The 27,544-nt window shown below is 39.9% G+C and overlaps 1 protein-coding gene across 1 annotated transcript in view; it reads right to left on the reverse strand.

Annotated features, from left to right (window-relative positions):
* Positions 1–27,544, reverse strand: part of TAFA4 (TAFA chemokine like family member 4) — a gene marked incomplete at both ends in the record, with an annotated part of 45,555 nt that overhangs the window by 14,450 nt on the left and 3,561 nt on the right. The gene's annotated exons all lie outside the window — the stretch shown is intronic.

The raw sequence follows: 27,544 nt of genomic DNA on the forward strand, positions 1-27,544 counted from the left end.
TGCCAGAAGTACTTTTAATATTATCATAAACTTTAAGGTAAAAGAGGAAAGGAAAGTGGAAAAGAAAAAAGGGAAAAAAGCTCTGTCTCCTATATGCAACAAAAAGAATGTAGAGGGTTAGGCCTTGTGCCCTTCTGAGCATTCCTTCATCACCTGAAGTACCAAATGACTGTTTGGGGCTTAGCCGTGCAAAACAAATGTTTGTTATCTCCTTAATACCAGAGGTATTTTTAACTCAGTTCATGGTCATTCATCAGACAAGAATTGTATTTGTTTAGAGAATACGAAACAGTAATTGTCAGAAAGACATTAGCCTCTGCAGATTGAGTAGATGGCAGTTGCCAGAAAGCACAGCAGATGTTTGGGAAAGAAGCATTTTCTCCATTTGATGTGAAAATTAAATTTTTATTCTCCTGTCCAAATATAACAGGTAACACTAAGGAGACCAAACAAGGCAACTTGTGGTCCATTGCACTTCAGTACAAATTCACAACGCACAGAGAATTTCATGTTTTATCTTTTTTATTTTTAAAATGCAAAAGTAACTTTCTATTCTTTAATTAAACTACTTTTATGGGACTGTAAAGTAATAGTACTGTGCCTGAGTTTGTCAGTTAAAGGTAAGCAAATGCTTATTCATTAGTTAACTCTCATTGGAGAATCTGCTCAAAAAAGGTCCAAGAAAAACTTGTCATTAAAAGGTGTTGTTTATGAAAATTTTTCAGGTGTCATTTCCTGTTCAATAGCCTTAGTTTAAAGGACTGAATTCTGCAGTGAATCTCTTCACGTTAATTGGTCTGTGTTTATTATGACCATGTAGCACTACTCGTTGCTACTACAAGAATTGTCTCTGTCAAAAACAAGGACCAGTGAAGAACGCTGAGAGTTTGAATGATAACATTTCCTGCTGAAGTGCAATGAAATTTTCATGCGATAGGCAAATCAGGCAAATGGAATTTCGAGGAACACTGAAAGCAATCAGATCGGTTAATGCACTGGGCACAAGGCCATCAGCTCCTCAGCTGGTCTTTAATCCCTGGAAAAGCCCCTGTGCCTTGATCACCACTGATTAATTATTTTCAGAGTTTGCTTCATTTTATATCAGGTTTTATATAGCTGTAATGGTTACCTTGGGTTTATTCTGATGGAATGGACAAGAAAAGCATCGCAGCAGTCCAACTATAAGATCCAGCTGCCAGTTGAGCAATAATAGGTCATAAAACCAAATTGCACAAATGCATTTTTAATTCTGAGTGACGTGAGGACTTTCAAATGGTTTCAGCATGTGCAGACTCTTTCCAACCCGGCTGAACAGCTAATTGAACTTAAGCTATTTTAACTATTATATCCGTAAGGGCAAAGCATAAGTGAAGTTTCCAGAATGCTGACAAACTTTTTCAGTTGGTATTAGAGACAGGTTTTTTTCTTACATTGAAAAAAATAACAACACAAAGCATCCAGTATTTTATGCCATACTAATAACAGTAAAAATAAAATAAAATACAGTCACAAACAAACAAAGTAACAATCAGAACATGATCACAGTCACCCATAGGTTCATATTATAACTCATGATCCTTAATTATATTTCTAACAGTCAAATAACAACTAAAAAGGTCAGAATTCAGAAGCTATGAAGGACTATAAGTCTCCTATTTCATACTGATGACTCTTTTTCAAAGCTTCACCATTATTATTTTTTTCAAGGTTCTGCAGATCTCTTCAGTCTCTCAACTTCCACTTTTTAATCTTCTTTACCACAGAATAAAGGTGCAAATCTAAAATTTTGACATTTCAGTTGCAAGTTGCAGCCAAAGAAACTCACAGAGACACAATTTGGAGATCCAAGTGTGGAAATCTGTGCTCAGTTCCCAGGTGTGTGCACAAATGGTGCTGCCACAACACATCTTATGCTGATCCCTCACTTTATTTGCTCTATGTTATTTATATTGTTAATCCTATGATTTTACACATCAAAAGGCCTTTTTGCAGTCCGTATACTGCTATGCCATGTCTTAGTTTTGACACAAAGAAACCACATCTCTAGGAGAAAGCCCTACAAGTTTAATCCTGGAGTCATATTCAAGTCTCACTGTCATCACCCAAATGACTAAGAAGATTGTTGCAGACTATTTTATTCGGAAGGTAGGTTTCCACCACAACATAGAAATTTGTTCCCTGATAGCTGAGCAGGGTGTGGGCAAAGCAGCAGTGCAATAACAGCACTTTCCCACATCTGCAGGCAGCCAGCCAGTCACTGTTTTTTTTTCAGGACGCTTGATAAAGCATATCTGGATGGGTGGCTTGAAGGAGGTAGAGCGGAAGGTAAGGTTTCAGATTCCGAAAGGCTTTTAGACATTCAGTTCTTATCTTGGTTATAGGAACTACCTGAAAACATTGAAAATTAATGTTTAAATGGCTGGAAGACACTTGGACTTCTTTCTAGTTCTTGGCCAAATAACAAACAGGTCAGCCAGAAAAAGGGACAGATGTCGTTCACTAGAGAAAAGAGGGATTCCCATTTTTAGCTGGAACATTTGTCACAACTGTGCAGATTGCAGAAACAACGTAGTGAAATTTTCTTTTTAAAGTATCCCAGGTAGCTTGTCAGATTTGACAAACTTTTACTCAAACCAGAAAACAACAGGCCGCCTCACCTGGTGAATTTTCCTTCAGCCCTAATGAGACCATCAGCAAACGCAGAGATGAATTAGAATAGTCATTAAGGAGGCAGAGCATAAAAAATGAGCCACGGGAAAGGTCAGAGCAATAAGGGTGAATGAAGAAGAGCACGTGCCCTGTCACAACCACTGCAGATGTGAAGGAAACAACCAGGGGAGAGAAGCAGATGTTCCTGTTAAAGCTGTGCAAGTTTGATGGCTGCTTTCAAGGATAATGGAGCAGCCATAGGTGGCAGAAGAGGGCATGCCATTAACTTACACAATGCTAGGCAGACTCCCCCAAGAGCCATTGACTTTAACAGAAATGCTCCACCATCTCCCCAGCCTGAATCAGATTAAAGGTGACCTGGTAGAATTGTCATTAGTTCCACTATCCTTCCACAAAGATGGTCCTCTAATTAAAATGCTTGGGTTTTTCCTCTTGCAGCGTGCACATTACAAAGGGGAAACTTGTCAAATGTTCCCTCAGATCAAATTCTCAAGAAGCCAAAAAAAAAAAAAAAGTGTAAAATCAACACTTACACTGCCTATTTTTCTTACTTCTTAAATCTGTGCTGATTTTAACTCATTTTAAAAAGTTTCTATTTATTTGATTGACTTTTCCGTGTCTTAAATATGCATTGCCTCACTTGAAAGTTGAATTTTCAGAATTTTAACACTCTCTGCAAATCCAGAGAGATCACCATATTATATATAGTGTCTTCTGGTTCTTCCTTTAACTTAGCGTCCCACCAGGGACACAGTGGGAAGGACCAACAGGCATTGCTTGTGGTGCGAGATCAGTACAGCTCCTTAAAGGCAGATTTCTCTGCAAGACCCCTTGCTTCAAGTTCTTGGGAACCCAAGCAAAGATCAGTTTAATCAGTCGTGAATCACAACAGCAGGAGCCAGTAACAACTGCATTAGTGCCACTGTCAATAACGAGCTGTGAAGCCCTCCACAGTTGATACAACATACTTGTACAAAGGCTGGATAGGGCATGGAAAAACACCTCATCTCTCAGCTCCTATCTGCTCAACTGTTATGTTCAGAGCTGTGCAGGACAGTGCATGTGGTGGCAGTGCTCCCTTTTCCACTTGCCTCTCCTTTAAACGTGGACAACTCTACTACCTCTCTGCTGGTGTGCCTCCAGCACCCAAAGCGGAGGACTTGTGTCTGACAGCATCATTGCTGCCCACTAGGTGGTTCCCAGCATCAGTGACACTGGCCAAAATCACATTACTCTCACCCAATCAGCTCAATACAAGAAAACAGCAGAAATTCTGTCTCTATCCAGGTGTGAGCGAAGGAGACAGCCAGAAAGAAACCAGTCAGTAATTTTTCTTAGGCAGACATATTTACTAACAAACCCTGCAATCTCCAACTAATTTCACACTAACCACCTGTCTGAAGGCACCTCTGGTCACTACCAAGCAGATCTGGATTAGAAACAACGACCTTGAGGTGAAAGGCTCTGTATCTCGTTACTAATCCATTGAGGCTTCCTGTTCTCTTGTGATTGCATCTTGTAATTATTTACAAGTGCTTCTTTTGAGCACAAGAAATTACAAGACTTTATTTTAGTGACTATACACCTTTGGAGTATGCAAACCTGGCCATTTGAGATTAAGCAGTATAATTAACTTATTTGTTACCGCACTACCACTTCTGCAAAGAGAACTCAATTGTCAAACTGACAGTCCTGGCTAGACCAGTTTAATCCTACCTTGACAAGCAGAACATTTAAGGAAAATAATTCAGACATCTGGAGCACCAAACTGTAGCTTCTTTAATGAGATACCCTGTTTTTGTTTTTTACTACAAGAATACCTACATTTCTGCATTAATAAAAATCTCAGTTTTACCTTAAAAAAAAACCTACAAAATCTTATTCTTAGGCAGGAGGCATGGCATTATTCAGCATAAATATGCTGACAAAGAAATTGCTTTTCAAAAGTCTTCTTGTCACTTTATATATGATTTATTGCCTGCAAGCTTCCTGTTTGAATACTTCTAACAGTCATTTACTTTATACTCATGCATTACATATGAAATAGGAGGAAATTTAAACTGAGGTCTCCAGCTGGCTTCTGAGAATGTAAATATGGCAGTACAGAAGGCAAGGCAAAATTTCCTTTTATTTCTGGGCAAAGGTTGAGGGAGAAGCAAAAGAAGAGGAAGATTTAAGAGATTCTAGAATGACTACAAAGCAGTTATTAGGTTTAAAACAGTAAAATACAGTAAAAGATACATTCTGCTGTGAATCACTGGCTGTGATAAGGAAGGACTCATCTAGAATGAGTATTTTTCTTCATTCTGAATTTGGTGGCAGATCATCAGATGGCCTGAGGTTCTCTCATATATACACACTCTGAAAGTGGCCTTTGCTGAATAGATCTGTCTTCAACAGCATAACCCCCAAATAGTTCACTTCCACATGTGAAAGCAGATTTTCCAGCATCGAGAGAGTTCCAAGCACCTTGTACTCTGAGAAGCTGAAAAACAATGATCTATCTTTAATCACAACTCAATCCTACATAACAAGCTTGATCAATGAGCTGACAGTCAATGCAGAGTTTAATGCAGTGATGATACACAGAGCGTGCCTAACTTCAAACTGCTCAAAGTGTTGGCTTACAAGGCTCAGCACCAGGGAGACTGTACAGTACACCCCACATACTCTACTGGACAGCATCATTTATCTCCTGCAGGAATGCATGTTTTGTGCTCTGATTTTAATTTTTAAATTTAATTTCTAGAATTTTAAATTAAAATTCTTTAATTTCTAAAAGGTGCAGTCTCTTGAAAATCGTAAGTTGTTTGTTTTTTTTTTTAATTTAAAAGCATCCACATTTTTATCAGAAACAGTGGCAATCTATAATTATAAAAATGATAAAATTGGTTAAGAGAATAGATTCCTATTTCTTTCAGTTTTTCTGTCAGTTTAAACTGAGATTTTTTTAATGAACTTTTTTTGTGTGTGCCCATCAAGTTAAAATACAAATTCTACTAAAGAAGAGGAAAACAATTAATCTAGACCATCTAAAAGGAGGAAGATACTATGAGGAAAAAACAGATATGAAGTTCATGAAGCATCCTGTCAAAATTAGGACTACCTTTTTTTTTTTTTTTTTAAAAAGAACTTCTCTCAAGTCCCTTCTAATATTAGCAAGAAAGGATTAAAGACTGATCATGATTCAGTACTCGAAGAACAGGTAAGTTTCAGAGGAGAGGTGGATGGCAATTACTAGGCTGAATAGAGCCTTTATTAGACTTTCAATGTGCTAGCAGCCCAACACATTATCCTTTGTCAGCTTTTAAGTAATTTTAAGCATTTGGGTAGATGTGGATTATTAGACAGTTTATGTTTCAAGGCACACAGGCAATTTATGCAGGTTTACTGTTAGAAGTGGAAAACATCTTTGTTTGCAGGATTCTGTAAACGGCTCGCCCAAGTACCTTCACACTACGCAGCTGAGGCTTTTACTGAAACTGAACAGGTACTCCTTGCAGCTGCAGCCTGAGAACATGCAACAACATAGAAAGTGATGAATTAAAATCTTTGAAGAAAAGCCTGTAGAAAGGAGTGACCAGTTTCCAGCTACAGCCAGAGGGAAAACACGTACTCTAGCTTCTTTTAATATGCAATCACTCCTTGGGTGTAAAAGTAAGCATAACGTGGTTTATGTCTTATCTTCATCAGTATTGAACCAAGACAGGCAATTAAGCAAAATGACACTGGACTCTGAGAGACAATTTGTTTTTGTTTACTATACAGTGTGACCTAATAGAGACTCTGCAGAAACAAAATCCCTTCCTGGAGGTCTTTGCTTTGCTCATAACTCATTACCCTAGAGACAAGAGATATCACTGATGTTATTTTAATCCACTAAGCTGCCTTTGCTCAGCTATCTAGCAAGTCTTACCAGATTGTTGAGTACACAGGAAAATCTTCTCTACCCTGGCAAGAAGACCTTGAACTAGAAGGTTTGATTCTACAGCAAGTCAGTATATGGCAAAAAGGCTAGTCTTATCAGTAGAGCGGGATAATGCCTTATATTTTCAGATTTTAAGTTCTGATGCACATTATTAGTGCACGCATAGCAGCCCTGATCACTAATAATTACTATTCCACAGCAACTACACAGAAGTACTCACCAATTGACTCATTTCATTTGGAGAGTTTTGGAAACATGAGAAATACTGATGTCTCCAAGCCACAGTCAGCAGCTGACACACATCTTCATTCTATCCGAAGGAGCTGCTGTCAACTGAATTGATTAAAAATGTATTTAAGGTGATTCTATAGAATACTTCAACGGTGGACTACAGAGGTTTCTGCAAATATAAATTCTTGGGGTACTATTAAGATCTGTACAAATGAAAACTACTCCTCCATGGCAAGAAGTGACAGGTTAAGATAAGTACTGTTTATAGATGTCCAGTATTTTAAAAGCTAAAAGAGTTCTGAGAACAGCAATTGCATCTGAAAAATAAATAAATAAATAAAATAAAGCAATTCTTGACTTTTCCAGCAATGCACACTAAATATTTAATAAGGGATCCTGGAGCTCAGAAAGGTTTAAGACAGTGTGTTAGAATATTGAACTAATAAGCTCCTCCAGTAAGCCTCTAAATACGTATAGTTAAACACTACCTAGTTTATTTTAATTATTTAACACAGAGACTGAAGGAGGTTAATGTGACCCAGTGGACTTGTTTATGTTGAAAACTATTGCCTCTCCTTACTCAAAAATCTGCATGCTGAGCTGCATCATAACACAGAGTTACAAGGGAGCAATAAGGAATAGAGGTTTACAGCTGCTTGCTAACGTCCAAATTATAGCATTTATACCGGGGCAGTGACTGCACGAAGGCACAGGTAATGGAGAAGTCAGGCCCATTGACTTTGTTGAGATCACTGGAAAAACTAATATATGTACGCGAGGCGCATACTTGAGAATAGCTTGAATGATGGAGGATTTTCTTGCTTGCTAAAATTTAGTTTTATAAATCTAGAAATCCCCATCATTCACCATTCAGTTCAAATCCTAACTGCTGACTACCTGTCCTCTCCTTTCAGACCACGGATGATATGTCACTGATCTTCAACCTTCTCTTCCAGCTAAGATAGTGGAGAAAGCAACCTTCACATAGCCACCAAAAATGATGGGGAAAAAAAAAGAAAAAAAAAAAACTTCCATTCATAAAATCCAAATGATATTTATTCAGCAACAGGAAAATGGGAGGAAAAGGAGGGAAAGGTAACCTTTCATGGCCACACCAGAGAGAAAACAGAAAAAAAAAATCCAGTTCTAAGTAATACCAGCTAAGGCCCGGTATATTCACTCATCATCTCTTCTTTAAAAGGACTAGTAGCTAGCCTTGCATAAGCAAAAAGGACTTGAGTTTCATTTTCAACTGGGTAGCTGGTTTATTAAAAGAAATCTGTTCCAAAATGTTCATTTCCATTTGTCCTCCGGAATGCAAGCGCAAGATGATGCTTATGTTCCTTCTCACACATGGAAAGAATAACCCATAAGTATCATGATCAGCATGATGTGCCAAGGAAAAAAGTGGCTTTGCTCTGCAACATCTCTGACTATTTTGGAGCAATGTTCAAAGTCATCATTTTTATTCTACAAAACTGTATTTATACAACAAATGTTAAAGACTAAGGAAAAAGCTACTGAAAGCAGAAGTCAGAGGACTCTCAGATCAGTTGGCAAAAGAAACAGGTTGGAGTTCCCTGTGCTAATAGTGCTTAGATGCATTCAGAAGGGAACAAATAATGGACATTTTGCAAACACATTTCATAGAAACACCCTGCTGTGGTAGAGCAATCCAATCAGCTGATGCACAATTGCAGCCTTGTGTCACTCCACCATTGGAGATCTAGTGACTTAACACTGCCCAAAGGCAGGACAAATACTGTTATTTCAGCTCCTCAAAAGAGCAGCACTGGGGTCTTGACCCTTTGCCATTCAGACTCCCTCACTACCACCATCACCTTCTCCATGGAAGGCTGTGAAAGGACAGCCTTCCTTTCCTTATGAAAGGAAAGCTGTGACTGTGCCTTGTTTCTAACTCAATGCTCTCCATGAGTGAAAGATGCATCCTCTTCAAACTCTTTCTCAAATTAAGGTGCCCAAATTCCAAAGCTATGAAATTTCCAGCATTCAAACATGCTGTTTTGTGTGGCCTGGGGCAAAAGTTACCTCTCTCACTGTGGAAATAAAATGATTTTCAAACAACACTGAAGTAAACGGATTCTAAAACCTGCAAATAAAATCAGCACCATCTTCAACCACCTAAAATCTCAATAATGGAGAAATCAGTGGGGCAGAAACAAAGAGAGAAGCTCATCTATACAAAAAGAATGCTTAAAAATAATTAGTGATTCAAATGTTTTATCTGAGAATAAACCCAGGAGGTAGCAGAGTCTTTTTCCCCCTAGCACCAAATAAAAATAGCACACTTAAGTCTTAATTTTGTTGGCTTATTTTTCCTTTTCTGCAGGATTTTCATTACTGCTTTCCTTTAAAGCTCTCCCAAGACTCAGTTATGTGCCTGGAGAGCTTTTCAAGGAAAAGAGCTTACTTGCCTGGCATCTCTTTCCAGCCTCTCCTAGCTCTAATTACAAGGTGAAGATTAAAAAGACAAATGAGTTTTATCATTGCATCGTTGGCCTTTTGGAAGGGAAAAACAAAACAAAAATCAGTGGAGCTTCCAACCTCAGGTAAAGTGTTTAAGTCAGCAGCTTGTACAGAGAGGAAAAAAGAAAAGATGCAATCCAATTTACAGAAAAAATTCACTACAAAGCCCACATGCCTTGTGGCAGTCTTGCTTGAGTATGAAGTTGTGCAGCATGCAGGTGACATAATTAGGTCACTGGGGGCAAGTCTCTTAGAACTATCACATAAATAAATCTATAAAATTTCTCAAATTAGACTTTTTCTAGGTTTCAAGGGTAGATATTTCCTTTTTACTGCCATGGTTCAAAACAGTGACTCTGCAAGAAACTTGGAGTAAGGCCTTTCTAGTAATGCATAGCACTGCAGTTATATGACCTGGCTAGCTAAACAGTTGCTTTCCATCATTATTCCACTCAGCTTGAAAATATTGTTGAGATCCTGCTAAATACACTTTAGAACTTTGGCACTGAACACAAAACAAGATTAAAGAGATGCAGTAGGCAGGCTGCCATTGGTGCTTCCCTGTCCCTTCAGGATGAGGAGTGACATCTCTCGTATAATGAAAGTGGCTAATAAGAGTTAGACTTCACAGGTAGGATTTTTGGAAGTGTCTAAAAGGTGGCCCAGGAGCATTAAAATCAATGACCTTTCCTGCTCAGCAAAAATGAAAAAAAAAAAAAGTTGTTGCTACTTCTCAAATAGATGTGTCTAATAATCAAAATCTAATTGAAGAGAAATCAAGTGCGAGTTGGACACTCATATGTGAGACCGACAATGGCTGTCCTGGGAGGGATAGACCCCAGTGTTGGGATTGTGGCCAGCACTGACACAACCACTACACCTCACAACCATAAGCAGCTGCCCAAGTGTGCCATTACAGGATTTTATAAGCTAATGCAATGCCTGTTCCCCTCCTCTACCATCTCAGGCCAGCTAGAATTGTCCCCAGACTCAACGTCCATCTGGGGCATCTCTCTGTAGCAGTGCCACACAAAAATAAACAGCACCCAAATCATCACTGTCTTCTACCATTAGAAGAAACCAATATTTATTTCTTTTTACATTAACCAATCCAACTCCCATTTCAGAAGAGATCGTCTCTTTGTGAGGCAACAAAGAAATAATCCTTCACTGATTGTGCTGTTGCACAATGATCAAAGTTGCATCCATGACACGTCTATTTTCTGTCCCCATCCCACACCACTGTCCATTCTCATCTGCTTCACAGTGCTCAGGCATCTTCTGTGCACCTCAACTACAGGACCAGTGCTGATACAAGAATAGATATGTAGTAACCAGCAAGGTTACACACAGGACAGGTAATCCTCATAACCACACTGCAGCTTTCTCTAAGTGGGGACCATAATCTGCTGGTTTTCTTCAAAATTTTAAGCACCCCACAATGTTTAGTATTGTCATTTGGTTAGAATTGGAATAGCAGGTTCAAAAAATTATCAGGGATTCAGTGATGGTTAGACTGTAAAGTTATGTATGTCTTCTTCCTTCTTAGGAACTCTTATTCCTTCTGGCATAAAAGACATTTAAAATGCAAGATGTATGTATGGTCCCCATTCTGGAAAGCACTACGAATTAAACCCGCTCACAAAACAGAGTAAGTCTCAGCCATCTCGTGTTCTTTGTGACAGCCCCAGTTTCATTTGCTCTGAAGCATTTCATAATTAATTCAGAACATGCTGGGCTCCTGGATTGACAAGTATCACAATACACAAGAGCAAACTGGAATGGAACAGACGAACTAAAGAGAAGGAAGAAACAACTTGCTCAGGACAAAAAACAGAGAACCATTGTTCTTGCCACCCATAGCTAATCCCCATACGTGGAACAAAACACCATCACAGGGATTTACTTAACAGCAGCCCTTTCACATAACTATTGCAGCTACACTGATCATCTAATGACTAGACTGTATCATTTTCTAATGAACGCACAGGAGGGAATCCCAGTGCGCATCTATGTTGTGCCCCTAAAACTCCATAATTTCCTTTAAACTCCCCAGTTTCATATGGATTATTTCATGGTGCTTCCAGCTAGAAATGCTGGCCTCTCCGTGGATTTCCCATCATCTGTCACCTGGGGCATACACAGCATTACTCCCAAAGGGTCAATCACAGAGTTAGATTAATAATGCTAACCAGTTGCCTTCTCTGACTGACACGATTAACCCTAATTAAGAGATCTCTTTATTCCTAAAACTTCCCCTTCAGTGAGATTTTTCCTTTGGTCTTTTAAGCTAACCAGACACATCCAAATGCTGTTCTAGTACCATGAACTGGACAGCCCCAATTTCCATAGCACAACATCAAATAATACATTCAGCCGGAGTATATGGCTTGTCTTAGTAAGTTTCGGGTTTGGATTTTTCCCCATATAATAATTGTCCTTATTTTATTACGTCCACATGCTTGCCTAGCACTATCACTAGGACCTGTGGCTAGGATTATGTCTTTCTGACCTAACCAAAAACTGTGGAATTACCACTAACTCTCCAGTCACTGGGTGTCACATTTATAGGCCCTGCTGCTGCAGGAAAATAGTCTGTGTTTTGATGCTTATTTCCCATTTGCAACAAACAGTCACATCTTCTTGACTTTACATACATGTACTTCAGACCTGACTCAGCTCCCTTCATCAAATAGAAGTATTTTCTCTTAAACTTAGAATCACCTCTAAAGAAAACATGTGATATGCTCAGAAACATATCTTGTCATCATTTTAGCCACAGCACTAAGTAATCATGAGCAATTAAAAAAATAAAAATTATCAAATCTCAATATTTAGTTGCAAGAGACTAGAAGTCAAAGAGTAAGAAAGCTCTTGCTCTCCTGATTGAAGTTGTCTCCACCTAGATATACAAGAATGCCACCATCATTAATATATTAATTTTTGTAGGCCTTTCTCAAACTGTGAAGAACCATAACTATACAAATCTCTTTCCTCTTACTGTACAGGCTCTGCACAAAAATAGCTAGAAAATACTGCACTGACACTAAGGTGAACTGCCCACACTTTCATCCCAATGGATTGCTAGCCTCAGAGGTGAGCTAGGTCCCATTTAAATTCTGGCACATATATTGTTGGTCCAAGCATAAAATCATGACATTTGGTTACGAAACGTGTTATGATATAAAGGTACAGCGCTACACAAGATGTTGTTACAAGATTTAAGTAACAATTTTAATTTTAAATAGCCTCAAAAATTCAGATACAGCTTCAAGTAACATGAAGAATGTGGGATTGCTCAAGGTCAAATCTAATTACAAAGCTTGCTAAGATGAAGATCATTTTTTAAGCAGCGGGAAATTAAATTATTTGCCCAAGCTATCTGGCAGTAAATACCTGCCTGTTTTAATTGCTGCTGATATAGCCTAATAAAAATTGGAAGGGAAATGTTCCTGCTCAGCATCAGCTCCCGTTCCAGGTAAAGTTCTGCCTGATGGGCAGTGGGCTGGGGTGGGCACTACTGCAGCCTGACCCATCCCAGCACATCATCAGCTCACTGGTCCACTAAAAGTACAGCAATCTGCATTCTTAAGACACTGTGAGACAAGGAAACTGAAAATCAAGCTGTGCTTCTGCTGGATAGAGAAAGGCAAATAACAGAAGAATAAGAAAGAAGAAAGTCACATGAAAGCTGGGAGAACAGAACATGTTCTTACTTGGACAGTCCCACTACTTACTCAAAAGCGTATATGGATGTGTTCTGCTGCTGCCATCCAGTGGGGAGGTTGAGTGGAAAGCACCTGAGTAAAGATCGATGGCTAACGAGAGCTGTCTGAGACATGGTCAGGTTGATACTCATGTACACCTTGCTGTCAACATCTTCCAAGACAAAAGTAAGTGGAAACTAAAACAGGTGCTGAATGAAAAACCACCGCAACTGTCTGCCCCTTCTGCGCAGGGACAAGAGAGGCTGCTCTGGCTCATTCCTGGTGCTGCCTGTGAAATCGCTCCAAGGACATGATCTGCTTTGACCCCACAGCTGTTTAGCTGCAATTTTGAGGTGTTCACTGTTGATTTGGGGGCAGTCCTGCATGGACCCAGGCGTTGGACTTGATGATCCTTGTGGGTCCCTTCCAACTCAGGATATTCTATAAAACATTGGAGCTTAAACAGAGCTTTGTAACATGCAGCATCCCAGCTTATATCTTCACAACTTTAAAGTCTTCAAATTTCACTGCAGTTAAAATGGAAGTTTGGCAACTACCCTGAATACACGCATTCAAAATAGACTACTGACAACTACTGACTGCTAATCTGCAGTAACAGGGATCTACATAGATTGCTAAACTTGGCCTCAAAAGCCCCCATCAGCCTTGTTTAAGTACTTGGGAGCTCAGAATAGAGACGGTCAGAGCAAAATGAGCTCTGACACACTGTTATCCTCTTAGCATCCCCTCATAGGTAACAGAGGGCCTCAAAATTGGTAAATGATAGCATAACATTTTCATTATCAACAACATTGCCTCTGCTTCATCATCCACAAGTAATGACAACAATTTAAACTCAACTCAGGCTGTCAGGGTACAGTCTAAAGAGCAATTCATGAAGAAGATAAATTTCTGATTTAACATGACTCTACAGTAAGACATCAATAGGCAAGAACTCCTCCAGCAAATCAAGTAGAATGGGAAGGAAGCAAGAAGAGGTGTGTGGACTGACTTGGGACTAGGAGAGAGGTAAGAGACAAGTCTTTCCTCAGCAGTCCAGCTACACAATCAGCACTCTTTTTTGTGAGACACTGCTGAGACTCTTGTTCTTTTATATCTGTTTTTCAGGTCTTCATAATATTTCTGTGGAATTACTACAAGCAAAATTATCACTGAATCCACAGCATCAAATTCAGACGAACAGCAGTAGTGGTGTGGCAATTAACAAGAATGAGATGAAGCTTTCTTTTTGGTGTACAGGAGACAACAGGTAAACTGTATCACAATAAACACCGTCTACCAGTACTGGCATTCAACTACACCATCAGCAGAATGAAACATGAATTTTGATTCTTCCATCTGTTTTGAATACTGAGGACTTACCCACATAAACCTTGGGATTTGTATAGCAGTAGAAAAGACTGTAGAAAGTAGAAAGGTTGTCCTCCATATACAAAAAAAAGTTAACCTTCCTGGAAAGCAAGCATACAAACAGAACCCCTCCACTTTCCAGCAAGTTCTTGCTGCTATAAATAATATTTGCTTGGAGTCACAAGCAAAACTTAGAGCTGCTCTGTGATTACTTACTATACATTGCACCAAGCACCAAAGTCAGCTTTCTACAGAAAATCTGCCCTTATTTTCTGCCATATGTTCAGTTCAGCTTTGCCTGAGCAAGACACCAGCTCCAGGATCCTCTAAGTGCTTAATTTCAGAAGCATTCATTTAAGACAGTTATGTTTCATCAGTAAACAGATGTCCTTGATTTACTGCTATACCAAAACACAAAAAGCCCATTTACTACTTTTTTTTTTTTAATTAAATGTAATATTAAAGCCCTGTTAATTCACATACCCGTATAAACATTGCACAGAAAATAATACTCACATAGCATGTAAACATATAACACGAAGAATAACCCCAGCCTTTGCACATATTTACTAGGTTACTGCTTAACCATTTTAAATTCTAATGCTTGTTTGGTTGTACAGGACAGCAGAATTAACTGAAGATGTCAATATGTTATTTAATCTTTGATTCTAGTCAAGAGAGTATGTAATCATTAGCACAGACCTATTTATCTTCCTCTCATTTCATCATTCTGTAATTTAAATGTGATTTCTGAATTTCAGTTGGCTTATCAAGTGCTCAACAACATCATGAGATCCTGTCTCCACACAAAATGATTTCTGCCTTTCTTCTCCCTTGAAGACTGTCATGTCCTGTTCATTCTATCAATCAGCCTGACATTATCTTCCTTTCACAGAGCGGATAGCTTAAGTTATCAGATTTATGCAAAAAATAACAAGTAGCTCTCATTGCCCCAGAGATCACTTTGCAATTGGATGTTGTTCTTTAAACAGGGATGCTCTTATTGAAGCACAGTGTTTATCCTTGTGTATTTCATGCTCTCTTCTTCTTATATTCATCAATTCTTTGCTTAATGCTTTATTTACAGTATGCTACATCAGTGACTTTAAAAAAATACTACTTTCTGATTGAAAATCAATTACAGAAAAAAGTGCAGAGAAAATGGAAAGATGGGTATTTAAGAAATCCATTAACACAAAATGGAATTAAGATCTGCAACATACACTTTTATGCTAGCATAGCTTATCTACTAGTACACAGGCTCTAAACACACCACATCACCCAGACAACTCCAGTGACCAGCATCTTTCTTCCATGCTTCTCACCCTGGGTGGTACGTCCAGTACAGATGGTGCAGTGTTCTGTGTAGTGAATAGGGACAGACGCGTCACCAAAATGTCACAGCCACTGCACCTCTCACATGAGCCCTGAGCAGGGCACCACGATGCTTCCTCCCCACTCCTCCTCCTCGAGTCAGCTAGCATTGTGATTCATCGAGGAGCCATTGTGACATTATTAAAGGGAGTGGTCTGAATCTTTCGCTGCCAGAGGTCAGGACACGCTGCCTCTCAACACTGGCTACCTTTGTGTTACTTGTGTCTCACACTGACTTCTGTACAAGATGAGTGACACCCTGATGACATGTATTATCAACTGTATTATCACCTCACCTGAGACAGGACTCCACTTCTCTCCCCCATGGCCATGTGCAAGTGCCAAACCAGTGCTCAGCGGACATGCTAATACAAGAGCAGTAAAAATTAGCAATATCTTATTACAGCCATCTGCTGAGACTGCCACAAAACATCATCTTACCACTGCCTGTCTCTCAACTGAATTCATTTCAAAACATACAACTTTTCCTTGCTTGAGAAATGACCTTGCTAATACTATTTATTATTTAATGGATCTCAGTCTGAAAGCCCATGTCATAGTCCATAATAAAATATAGCGAGCAAAACTTAATTGACTGCAAGAATAGAATATTTAGCATTCAATGCAAAATGTTAATAATATTTCAAAAATGCCTTTTCTTTGCATGGCCTTTAGACCTGCTTAGCAATGGACTCAGGACTAAGAAGTATTGGAAATAAGTATGAGAAGGAGCTTACCAGCCACTTGTCAGGTTTGAAAGGTTTTTGCACTGTGCTGTCCAGCTACAGTGAATGATGGTATTTAGGTACTGTATTCTTGTTTGCATGAATACTGGCCCAGCCGCCAAGTCCCAGGCAAGGCAATCTAAATATAACCTCTGTCACTGCTCTGCAGCTGAGTCCAATTTGTTCCTAGGACCTGAAAATATTCGCCGTGCACATGTGTTCCAGCCTCCCATGTGTTAAATGGGAATAATCACACTTCACTGGTAAAGCACCTCGTGTTCTCCTGACAAACACCTTGTATCACTTTGATTTCAGCAAGTCTGGCTGCCAGAGCCGAGTTACTCCAGCAAATCACTGTTTGCTTAGACTGAAGCACTTGAGGCAAAGACCCTTCTCTTTTGTTGAGACTCAACACAGAGAGAGTACTGGATCACCTTTATCCCTCTGGTAAACTGATCATGTTGCAGCCACAGTTCTTTGTAATACTGTTTTGACACAGTTCTTGCTACAGTCAGAAGAAAAATTGAAATGATTTTGCAGAAAACCCGACTCAGGCCTTGATTCTGATCCAGAATTCAGTTAATCCAAATCCCTTGATACTGGGGAAGGGTCAGAAAAATGCTTTCTGTAGTCACCGTTGGATTAGATTTGTTCCCCCAGAAGAGGGCATGTTTTCACAGTAAACTCTCTTTTCTGTCTAGCTTGGCAGAAATTACCATGTGACACAGTCTGGATGTTTCTTGACATTAGCATAGAAGAATTATTTGTCAGTTGCAGACTAATTATCTTGGTTCCTTGTTTGGAGACTGTTGCATCCCTTGCAGTAAATTGCATTTTGCTGACGGCAGCGATTTCACTTCATTTCTAAAGAATGTCAACACAAAGTTGTGGGTTTTCTTATATCCAGTTTAAAAAAAAAAATGGCAGGGGGAAGAATAGTGCACCTGTCAGTATTTCCAAATGAAATGCCAGCCTAGTGCTTTTGCCTTTGTTGTTCTGACACACACACACACAAAAAAAAAAAAAAAAAAAAAAAAAAAAAAAAAAAAAAACACACACACCTCTAGAGCATAGGTCTACCAGCAAAACCCAAAAACCCATAAAATCCATTTATGTTGTTCCTTCCCCACTTCTGAAACCTTAGAGATAGCCCAAAACCTGAAAAAAGTAACTCAATACAAGGAAGTTAAACTCTATATTACGGGTGGCAGTCCCCAAAACAGACAACCTATTTGGACATGCAGTCAAGCAAGCGTCAGTCCTAAAAGGCAACTCCTAGTGCAATCAAATTTCCTTTTTCTCTTTTTTTAAGCAAGATGTATTAAGAAGCACTGAAAATAGAAGTATCCATAAAATTTTAATTCTTCAGTGACCCCACAGTACTAACTCCAACAGGGTACACTTAGAAAACAGTGAGGGCCTCTTTCTACATTCCAACTCTTTTAGATGAGAAATTTCACATGATTTAGGTTTTGGGCTTTTGTTTTCTGTTGGAGGAAAACCAGCATCTGCTGAAAGGACTGAAGAGACAGAAATCATTAGCATATGCACAACCTGGGCCAGACACTCATACTGCTGGTGTGATTTATGCCAAATGACATAATTTGCACTTTGTTCAAATTATGCTCTGACTTGATTTTCATACTTAGAGTAAATTGAATTTTCTAAGGACAATCTAGGAATACCTAGGAGTACGAACAAACATCAGAGACAATATGCAGCCTAAGATCTTCCTGTTTGACTTTCTTTGAAAAGGACATCTCCTCAAAATAGTAAGTCATAAGAAGACAGTCACCATTCCCCTGGGTGGCCAGTTATTTATTTTCCCTCATTAAATAATAATAATAATAAAATGTGCCTGCACAATTATTGCTTATTCATGAAAGAATATGGTTCCTTAATTTCCAGTGCTTCAATAGACTTTTTATTATAACACCAAACAGTGCAAATGACATCACTGGGGCAGGAAGAGGGATTGTGCCAGAAAGTATTGATACTTTCAAGTTTTTTGGCACATAAAATAGCATAAAAGAGCCATAAAGATGTCTGTTTAGGGAAAATACATATTTTCCATATTCTTTTCCAAGAGACACTGTCTTTCATTGTGCTGTGCATTGGATCAGGAAGAGCACTGGATCCAACCTGGTACCTTGCAAAGGTCCTAGCTAGGAACAAGGGACTTGCATGCTGTTCTCCTGTTCCCTTTTGCACTGCTACTTTCTGAACAACTCTAGTGCTGGACCCAAGCAGGTTAATGCCACCTTAGAGGCCTCGTACTCCCTCATCTTCATGTCCTGTCCAGTGATGATTCAGAGACGCGTGAAGGAAGAAGGTTAGCATGCTCTCTATCCAATTCTATTACTTGTTATGTAGAGGGAAATCTCCCAAGCAAAAGGGAATTACAGAAGAAAGGATATAAAGAGCAAGAGAGATTCTCTAAGCTTTTTCACCCAACCTGAAAATAAAATGCTTGGGAAAGACTACCTTGATACATTTAAATTACATTCATTTTTGCTAATCAGGCATTAACAGTCAACATGAAACAAAATCAGCTACAGGCAACACCCTGCAAACACCAGTTAACACAATCACGATCTGTTACATTCCAGTCCTGATGTTCCACCCCAGAAGTATAACACCAAGTTAGTTTGCAGCAATTTGTTGCCGTGCAATTAAAAAAAAAAAAAAAAAAAAAGTAAAAAGAAAGCCATTTATTCTAAAACACTCGCTGCATCTGAGGATGCTACTTTAAGGAAACTCAGGTGTGAAACTAATGGTACAATTTACCAGAAATATGCAAGCAGCAAATAAAAGCCCAGAGAAAACCTGCCTCACACTTGCCATTTTTAAGAGATGATGACCAGGTAAGTAAAAATAATAGTGACCATCACTGGGCCACAAGGCATGTGGATGATGTCCATCAGAGAAACAACAGTGGAAATAAAGGGGAAGAAAAATAAAGGCAGGTCAGACACTAAGTAATAGAAATGTTGATCCTAGATTTTTCTGCTCATAAATTTTGTTATTGGCAGAGTATCATTAAAGATTGCCACCCTGGAAGATAATGGATGTCAGGTGTAGCCTCCACTCCTGTGCTGATAGGTAGCATCTCCGGTCTGATGAGGAGAGATTATCCTGCTGAACCCTACAAGACATCTTCAATCTCCTGATTTAGAATCTATTGTTCTCTACCAGTTGTCACTCTCCTGAAAGAATGCAAGAAAGCTGCCAAAGACTGAAAAACAGACAGCTGCAGCAAAGGGATACTGGCAGCAATTTGAAGGTGCTCCTCCGACAATATACTTAAATGTTAGTTTAAAAAAAAATTCATCTGCAGGTTCTTCAACTGTTAGTTAAACATTTTTGTTCTCCAAGTCAAGATGCTTGCCCAACCATGTCCTTGACACCAGCCATACCATATACATTCACACCATAAACTCCCAAATTAACACCAAGGTGGCTCTCTGGCAAGGGGAACTGCCTGGCGTGAGAACAGAGCTGAGCTCTTCATGTGTCCTCGTGGAGCAGGCACAGGTGGGGCCAAACACGGTAGAGCCGAGCACGACAACTGATTCCCTGCTCTTAAGTGCTTGAAATTTTTTCAAGAGTAACTCTTTGGGGATGAAACTCTCCAGTAGCGCAAAGCCTTACAATTACATTAAAATTGGAATTTAAGTTTGGGGCAGGCTCTGAGCTGCTATTACAATTAATGTGATTGTAAGGCTGTGGCAATGCAACCCATGCAGTAAGCACAGACATGTCGATCAATAGCAGAACAGACCCTAAAGCAATTTCCATCCCTCAAAATGGCAGTGATTTGCAAAACACTAAATGATGAATTCTGTAAGAATGACTGGCTTAAGCGTTAATAAAATCATAGCTATAACGTCTAACTTTTCTGTTGGGACCAAAAACCATATCACATATCCGGAGCAGGCTGGAAACTAAACCACAGAAGAATCACAAACTCCCCTTCAGTGGGTTCAGGACTTCATCTCAGGCAAGTCTTTCAATCATTTCGGAGCCAGGAATTCAATGCAAGTCCTTTACATTTCAATTTACTGCCTTCATCACTCAAGCATCCATCCTCCCAAGGACTCAGCATGCTGACCTCCATGTAAACCCAGAACACAGCTCCAGAGTAGAACACGTTCCACTTTTCATTGCATCACTTTACTCAAGTAAACACTGAGGGCAAGATGCTTTCCATCCCATTTGTGGATTTCCATTTATCCAGCCATATCTTTCTCCCCACACTAGGGCAAGCAGACCCATCTGCAACACGGGTACTGTTTTGTAATACAAGTTCTAAATCAAGGGGAAGTAGATTAAAAGAAAAAAGAAGAAAAAAAGATAAAGAACAAAAAAAGCTTTCTCGGTTGGAACTTTGGTCAATGGAACATAAAGATCACCATTTATTGCACATACCGGCTGTAATAAAAAATGATGTTGCCAATGTAAGATGAATAAAGTAAAGACAGTATTTTCACAAGCTTTCTCCAATGGCTTTAGAATAGGGTCACCTTGATATTGCTGGAAAGAGCTGGGTTTCAGCCCCCTGCTACACAGGTTGATACAATAGACTTGACCACTTTTGTGCTAAATGAGACTGCACCTTTCAAAAATCTCCTTTCTTTTTGTTATATAACTCCCACACACACATACACACCCCTTTTGAACATGGTGAAATATGCTAAACAAAACCTACACATTCTTCAGTTCATCTGTAATTCTTTCCCCTAACTCCCTGGAATATACAAATCTTTTCATATACAATCATATTCCTCTCAGCTAAAGTGCACATTCATGCAAAACTGTAACAGAAGCTATGTTTTACCCTATAAAAGACTAAATTAACACTGAATTTCTTGTTACTGGTAGCATTTATGCATCCACAGTCTTTGTCCAAAAATCTCTCATGCATATAAGAAGTTCCCACTGTTATTTAAAGTCCCCCACACCCTAAAAAAAAAAAAAGAAAGAAAAAAGAAAAAAAAAAGAAAAGAATGTGCTTTTCCTCTTTTTTCTTCTCAAAAATAAATATCCCAGCAAACTTCATGCAGCAAACTCTGCTCCATTCTGTCTTAAAGGGATCCTATTGCTCAACTGAATTGCTTTTCCTGCCTTATTAGTTGAAGAGATTACAGCCAGGGCTGTATATTGTAGCTAGCCTATATTTAGAAGCTGGATAATAAAACGCATAAATAACACACTGAATAAAACATTAAGACATAAAAGGAGTTAAACAGAACAAAGGACTAAAGCTTATTGTGCATTAACCACATCTGACCCATTGAAATACAAAGGACTCATAATTCTAATTAGTAAAATGCGCAGTTATGACTTAAATCAGGAGACTTAAATCAGCAAGAGCAGTGCCCGTCTGTGGCTGTGCGCTGCAGCCCCTTTCGCAGCCTTGCAGGGCCCTCTGGTGGAGCAGGGAGCTGAGCCCTCAGCACCCCAACAGCACCGTTATAATGAACGGTGCCCCAGCCCAAAAATAAAGGTGAGAACCAGATGCCTGTTTTTCCCCTTCTTCCTTGAAAGCAGCGATGTTTCTAACATAATGCTGCATCTTTCAGACACACAGCCTTCTCTTAAGTAGATGAAGTCCCCGCATCAGCATAAGGGAGATGTTTTTCCTCTGACTCTACTAGGGGCAGGATTCTGCCCGTGAAGTGCTTAAAGATGTGAGCAGCTGCAACTGATGTGGAACAATCTTGTCTGCTGCCAGACCACCTGAAACCAAAAGCACTATAAAGAGGTATTAATGGGTCTGAATTCCAGCTGACAGTAACATTTCACATTCAGAGGAGAAAAAAAAAGCAGGCTCAGAGGGCCCTGCAGACCTAAACAACGTCTGATACATGCCTCAATACGTGAATTGCTGTTTTGTGCAGGGATGATCCCAGTATCATTTACGCACACCTGCCACTCAGCCCCCATGTCCAGTCCAACAGCATCGCCGAATCCTTCGTTTGTCCTTCAGAAGAACTGTGCCATTCATTTCTTCTTCACCTGGCATCAGCGCAGGGTGTGCTCCTGGTGAAGCAGGGAACTGAACGAGGTTTTACCTAACCTTGGCTGCTATTGCCTCTTGCTGCCTGACAGAGGGCAATGCAGCACGTACTCTCCCAGTGTGTTAGAGTGGCATCTAGTTTTGAGGAAGGTTTTTCCACTCTCCCAAGGTGCTGGTTTCTTTGTTGTTTGGGACACAGAAAGGATTTGTTCAACACCTGACTTAACACAACCCCCTGTACTGCCTTCAGCTGGCCTGGTTTGCAGTCCAGCAGCAGCAGACCTTTGCACCAGACCCACGTCCATGCAATACCTGTCACTGCCCGACAACAGGAGGCCTGCTTCTGTGACAAATCAGTGACCTAGATTTTCCCACTGGTAGGCCAGACCAGCACCTCTTCCCAGAGCAGTCAATGATGGGTGGGAAACCAGAGGCAGACACAATAAACAGGCTCTCCCTGCCCTAAGCACTAGCAAGGGCAGAACAGGAGCAGCAGCAAGCAAGGACAGCCTTTGTCTTTTGCATCAAGGGGCACTGCTGCATTATTCACCCAGGTTGCTCCTACATGAGCTGAGATTTTCCGTGCATCTCTCTCACCCTGTTCAAGCATCAGTTAGAAGAGCACAAAGGAGAAAGCTCGTAGAAACCCAGAAAATTAGCTCAGGTCCCAGTGCATTCCCTGCACAGCACAGTCTACAAAAGAAACCCATCTTTCACACACGATGGAAATCGCTGGTCCTCTGAAAACCAGCCAAGACAGCATCCTGGTTGTTGGAGATCACATCCAAGATGCCAGGCAGCAAATTAGATTTTCTGCTGCATTTCACTAAGCAAAGAGGTAGAGTTTTCAACAGCTCGGGATGCTGGTAATTCCCTTATGAACCCACTTCCCAATCTCCACGGTCATGCACATTTGACTTGTCACTGGCATTTTTAATAAGACTTCTCCCATTAAACCTCTGATAACCCTGTAAATTAAGCCGTCTGCAGAGCAGCAAGGAATAAACTCTAAGAAAAGAAGTTACTACTTATTCCTCCAGTTGGCAAGACAACCAAGCTATGTCCCAGTGCATTCAGTGATTTATCCCTATGCTCTGCACCATCCTGCAGCTGGGAGAAGCAAGAAGACCTTTAGGGCAGAAGTCCTCACTGGAAATCACACACACACACACACAAAAAAAAAAAAAAAAAAAAAAAAACACACATGAACCAAGCAAGACAAATTCAGAGACAAACTTGGTCCTACAGGTGTATTTTAAATATATGAATTCCAGGCATACTTATAATGGCCTCTCCAAAATCTGGACCGTTGAGCAAGCAGGAGGAGGCTGGAAGTATTTCAGGTGAGAACCACCACATAAAAATAAAATGCAGCAGCCTTAAGAAAAACCAAGCTGCACTGGTAATTCATGACAGAAATTGCTCAGCTGGCTGCACCAATTAATGATCTACAAGTCCAGCCCCCAGGTGAGGCGACCTGAGGAAGTTTCTATTCAATGCTTCATCATTTGTGGATCCTGACTTACAACAGCGAGGTGGAAACAAATTTTTCCTGGTACTAAATGTACACTGCTTCATTCAGCACAGCATGGAATTGATAGTTATACTGGTATCAGTTAGGAACTCTGGGAGCCTGAAATACTGCCCTATTTTAAATAGCTCTAGTAAGGCTGGTGCTTATGCATCTCTCTGCTGTTGTCAGTGCAAAAGACACTCTTCAGAAGGGTAATTCAGAGCAACGAATTCAGACAAATATTCAGAATTGTCTTCTCTACATAGTTGTACAGGGAGCCTGCTGAAATAATCTGCATAACTATCATCCTCAGTGATCTAACAGTAAAAAGAAGGAATATTTCTCCCCTACCTTTTGCCTAGTTAACTCTGCTAGTCAAAGCAATTACACTGTTTAAATGAAAAATAGGCTGAGGCCTCCAAGCTGGGCTCAAGATTCCAAACTTCTTCAAAGCAATGGCAGGACTGTCTTGCTAGATTGAACAGTCTCTTTCTCCACTAACAGTTATTTGATGACAGTGAATATATTGCAGAACAAAAGAATGGGTTAGGCCTGTTCTATGCTTTATTACAGTGGTGAGACCTTTTTTGTCAAATGGATTGCTCAATACCATTGTCTCTCACTTTTCAGCAACAGGATGGCTTCTGGGTCCTTAAAGATCAAACCTCTGTCCCCGTCTGAATATTACAGAGACAGCTGTCAAATGTCATTCTTTCAGGTGCCATCTAACACGACCTAAGTCGATAAGTGTCTTTTCCTGGATTAGGCTCCTTAAAAATCACAGTATTTTGAAAAGAAAAAAAAAAGTCAATCCCCACTTTTCAGCTTCAATACTATTGTCTGCCCTTGGTTAATAAACTTTCTTAGATGTAATGAGTAAGCACATTTTCAAAAGCAACCAGCGATGTCAAAGACAGATTGAAACACACTGATTTTCAGGGTCATGCAACACATTCTTAAAAAACAGCTGCTCCTAAAGCATCACTAGGTAGGCACCTCATGTCTCATAAACATCAAGTATATCCCACCTCAATATGTACCTATTAGGTTATGGCTGCTTGACCTAAGGCACATAGAACAGGGTCTTTGCCAAACCCAAAGCCTGAATTCATCTCTCTACCATCTAACATGCTACAAGACATTCTACTTTGAAAAATGTGATAGCTGTCTGTTGACCAGAATTTACATTTTTAATCTCATTTGCTCTCCGAAAACATGTTAATTTATTTTAACCAGATGAGGCTAAGTATTTGTTTTCCATGAAATGTGCTACACTAAAAGAAAAAAATATTTGCTTTCCTGATGCAAATCAGGAAGGAGAAAGACATTGCCTTGTTCACGTACTAGATCACATCACAGATCTGATCGTACATTAGAAATTCCTCAAAAACTCCCACCTCAAAAATAAGGTGGGAAATGCAGATCCCTTCAGCAGGGCCCTCCAAATGCTCAGTGATGCCATGCACCAGATATGGGGAGCTGGATAATCAAAAATGGGGGTGATTTGCAACTGGCACATGGAATCATAAAGTGGGATGGGGTGACTTCAGCATACACAAGAGAAACTCATGTCTGGGGAAGAATATGACACCATGAGTCTAAAAAGGTGCGTGAAGGTTCCAGCTTCAATGGAATCTATTTGAAGAAAAGCTCCACAATCTGACCTCGCTATTTAATGAAGAGCAGAACCTTTTTTTTAGCCTACGAGAAAAAGCACTGTAAGCAAATGTGCTTAACAGCCGACCAGCTTGATTGTGTTTTACAATACCTCTTTGATACAGTGAAAAGAATTCTTAGTCTCAGTTAAAAGTATGCAGTCAAGCATTCTGAAATATTATGTTAAAAGATTGCCATAATTTACATGACACATAATGAGTATTCATCATATGAGCCCTCAAAAGAAGATCACTGCTGCCTTATTACAGGTATTTCCCTTTGGTACACATGCAAAGTGCATCTTAAAAAGACAAAAATAACATTCCATCTTACAAGACTCTTCCCTGAATGACAAATGCTGCAGAAGTCTATTCTCCAGGTTCTGCTGCAGTCTGAAGAGGAACTTCAATTGTTTAATCAGCTCTGAAATGCACTGCTAAGCAACAGTTGTTTATAGGAAAGGTCAAGAGGGCCTAATTAACTTGTCATTGTGTGTAGATCCCCTTCCTCAGTGAAGCAATTTAGCCAGTTTCCATAACAGCTACCTGCAAAAAGGTAACGTGGATCATTCCCTGACCCAGTATTCAATTGCTTTATAGGCTTTTGCTGAAACTTCTGTTTTTCTCCTTGACCTGTGACTGCATTTTATGGCAAACACTTCAGTTCATGGAAAACACGTCTACCAGGGACTGAAAGAAATAGTGCCCAATTATTTTGGCATTTTGTCAGTAACTCTAGCACACTTACTGCTGACTTGTAGTTTTTGGCCAAATCCTGTGCCACAGAAAGGTGATAGACACTCAATAGAAAGCAATGGGCTGGAATCCACTTTAAACATCTCAAAACCTAAGGTGTTAAAAAAAACAACACGCTTGAACTGCTGATAAACCCTACTCATCCATGCATCAGAGAAAATCCAGGAGAATTCCTTTCCTGATAAAAAGGTTAAATTTCAATGAATCTTGAATGAAGAAACAGCTTCATCTCACTCTGGATGGGCAGTGACAGAAGACATGTCAGAGCATGGTAAGAAAGCTCCACAGCACCAGGGAACCCAGAGCACAGAGGTGTTCTGTGCAGCTCTTACACACACTGCTGATGTGCTGTGAGCATGTAAATATAGACACAGCAGCTGTATGCAGGTCACATTCAGTTATGCGTGCCAGGACTGAAAAGATTTTGGCAAGCTCATGAGGATCCTTCAGCTCCTACCTAGACACCCACCAGAAGCATCCAGGAAAGAGATCAATAGGTTGTCTCATCTGGAGGATGAACCCTCTAACAAATGCATCCCCACTTCCTAGCACTGAGCTGAAGTGGATGCTAACATTAGACACGGACCCATGAGAATCTGGCTCAGAGCTAAGAACATTATATATGGATTAATGGCAACACACCTCATCTAAGAATGAGACTACAGCACAAATACAGCACTTGCAGAAATCCCCAAACCAGCATGACGCTAACTACAGTACTGAGAGTCCAGTCTTCTCATCGCCAGGGTGCTGCCAGGTTTTTAACCTCTCCTAAAAGCAGAGCCCACAGGTGGTATTTTGTTAGCTTTACTTCTCTTGCTTCTGGGATCAAAGGTGATAAAGGTTATTAGCACTAATACATCTAGATTTCTTTCTGCATTCAAGCTGGGGTCTCTGCATGGTCCTAGCAGACTCATTGCTACCAAGTTCCAGTCCAGTATCAATTTATGAAAACAACCCAGCTTGTTCTGAGCTATTTCTGTCATTCTGTCATATATAAGATACTATATCATGGCAGGTAGATTATCTTACTAGAATAGTGCATTCTCTTAAACACAATTATCTTTCCGTTTGCCTCACTATGCAGGAAAAAAGTAGCACACCACAA

The sequence above is a fragment of the Netta rufina genome (genome assembly GCF_964035555.1).
Source record: "Netta rufina genome assembly, chromosome: 10".
NCBI lineage: Eukaryota > Metazoa > Chordata > Aves > Anseriformes > Anatidae > Netta > Netta rufina.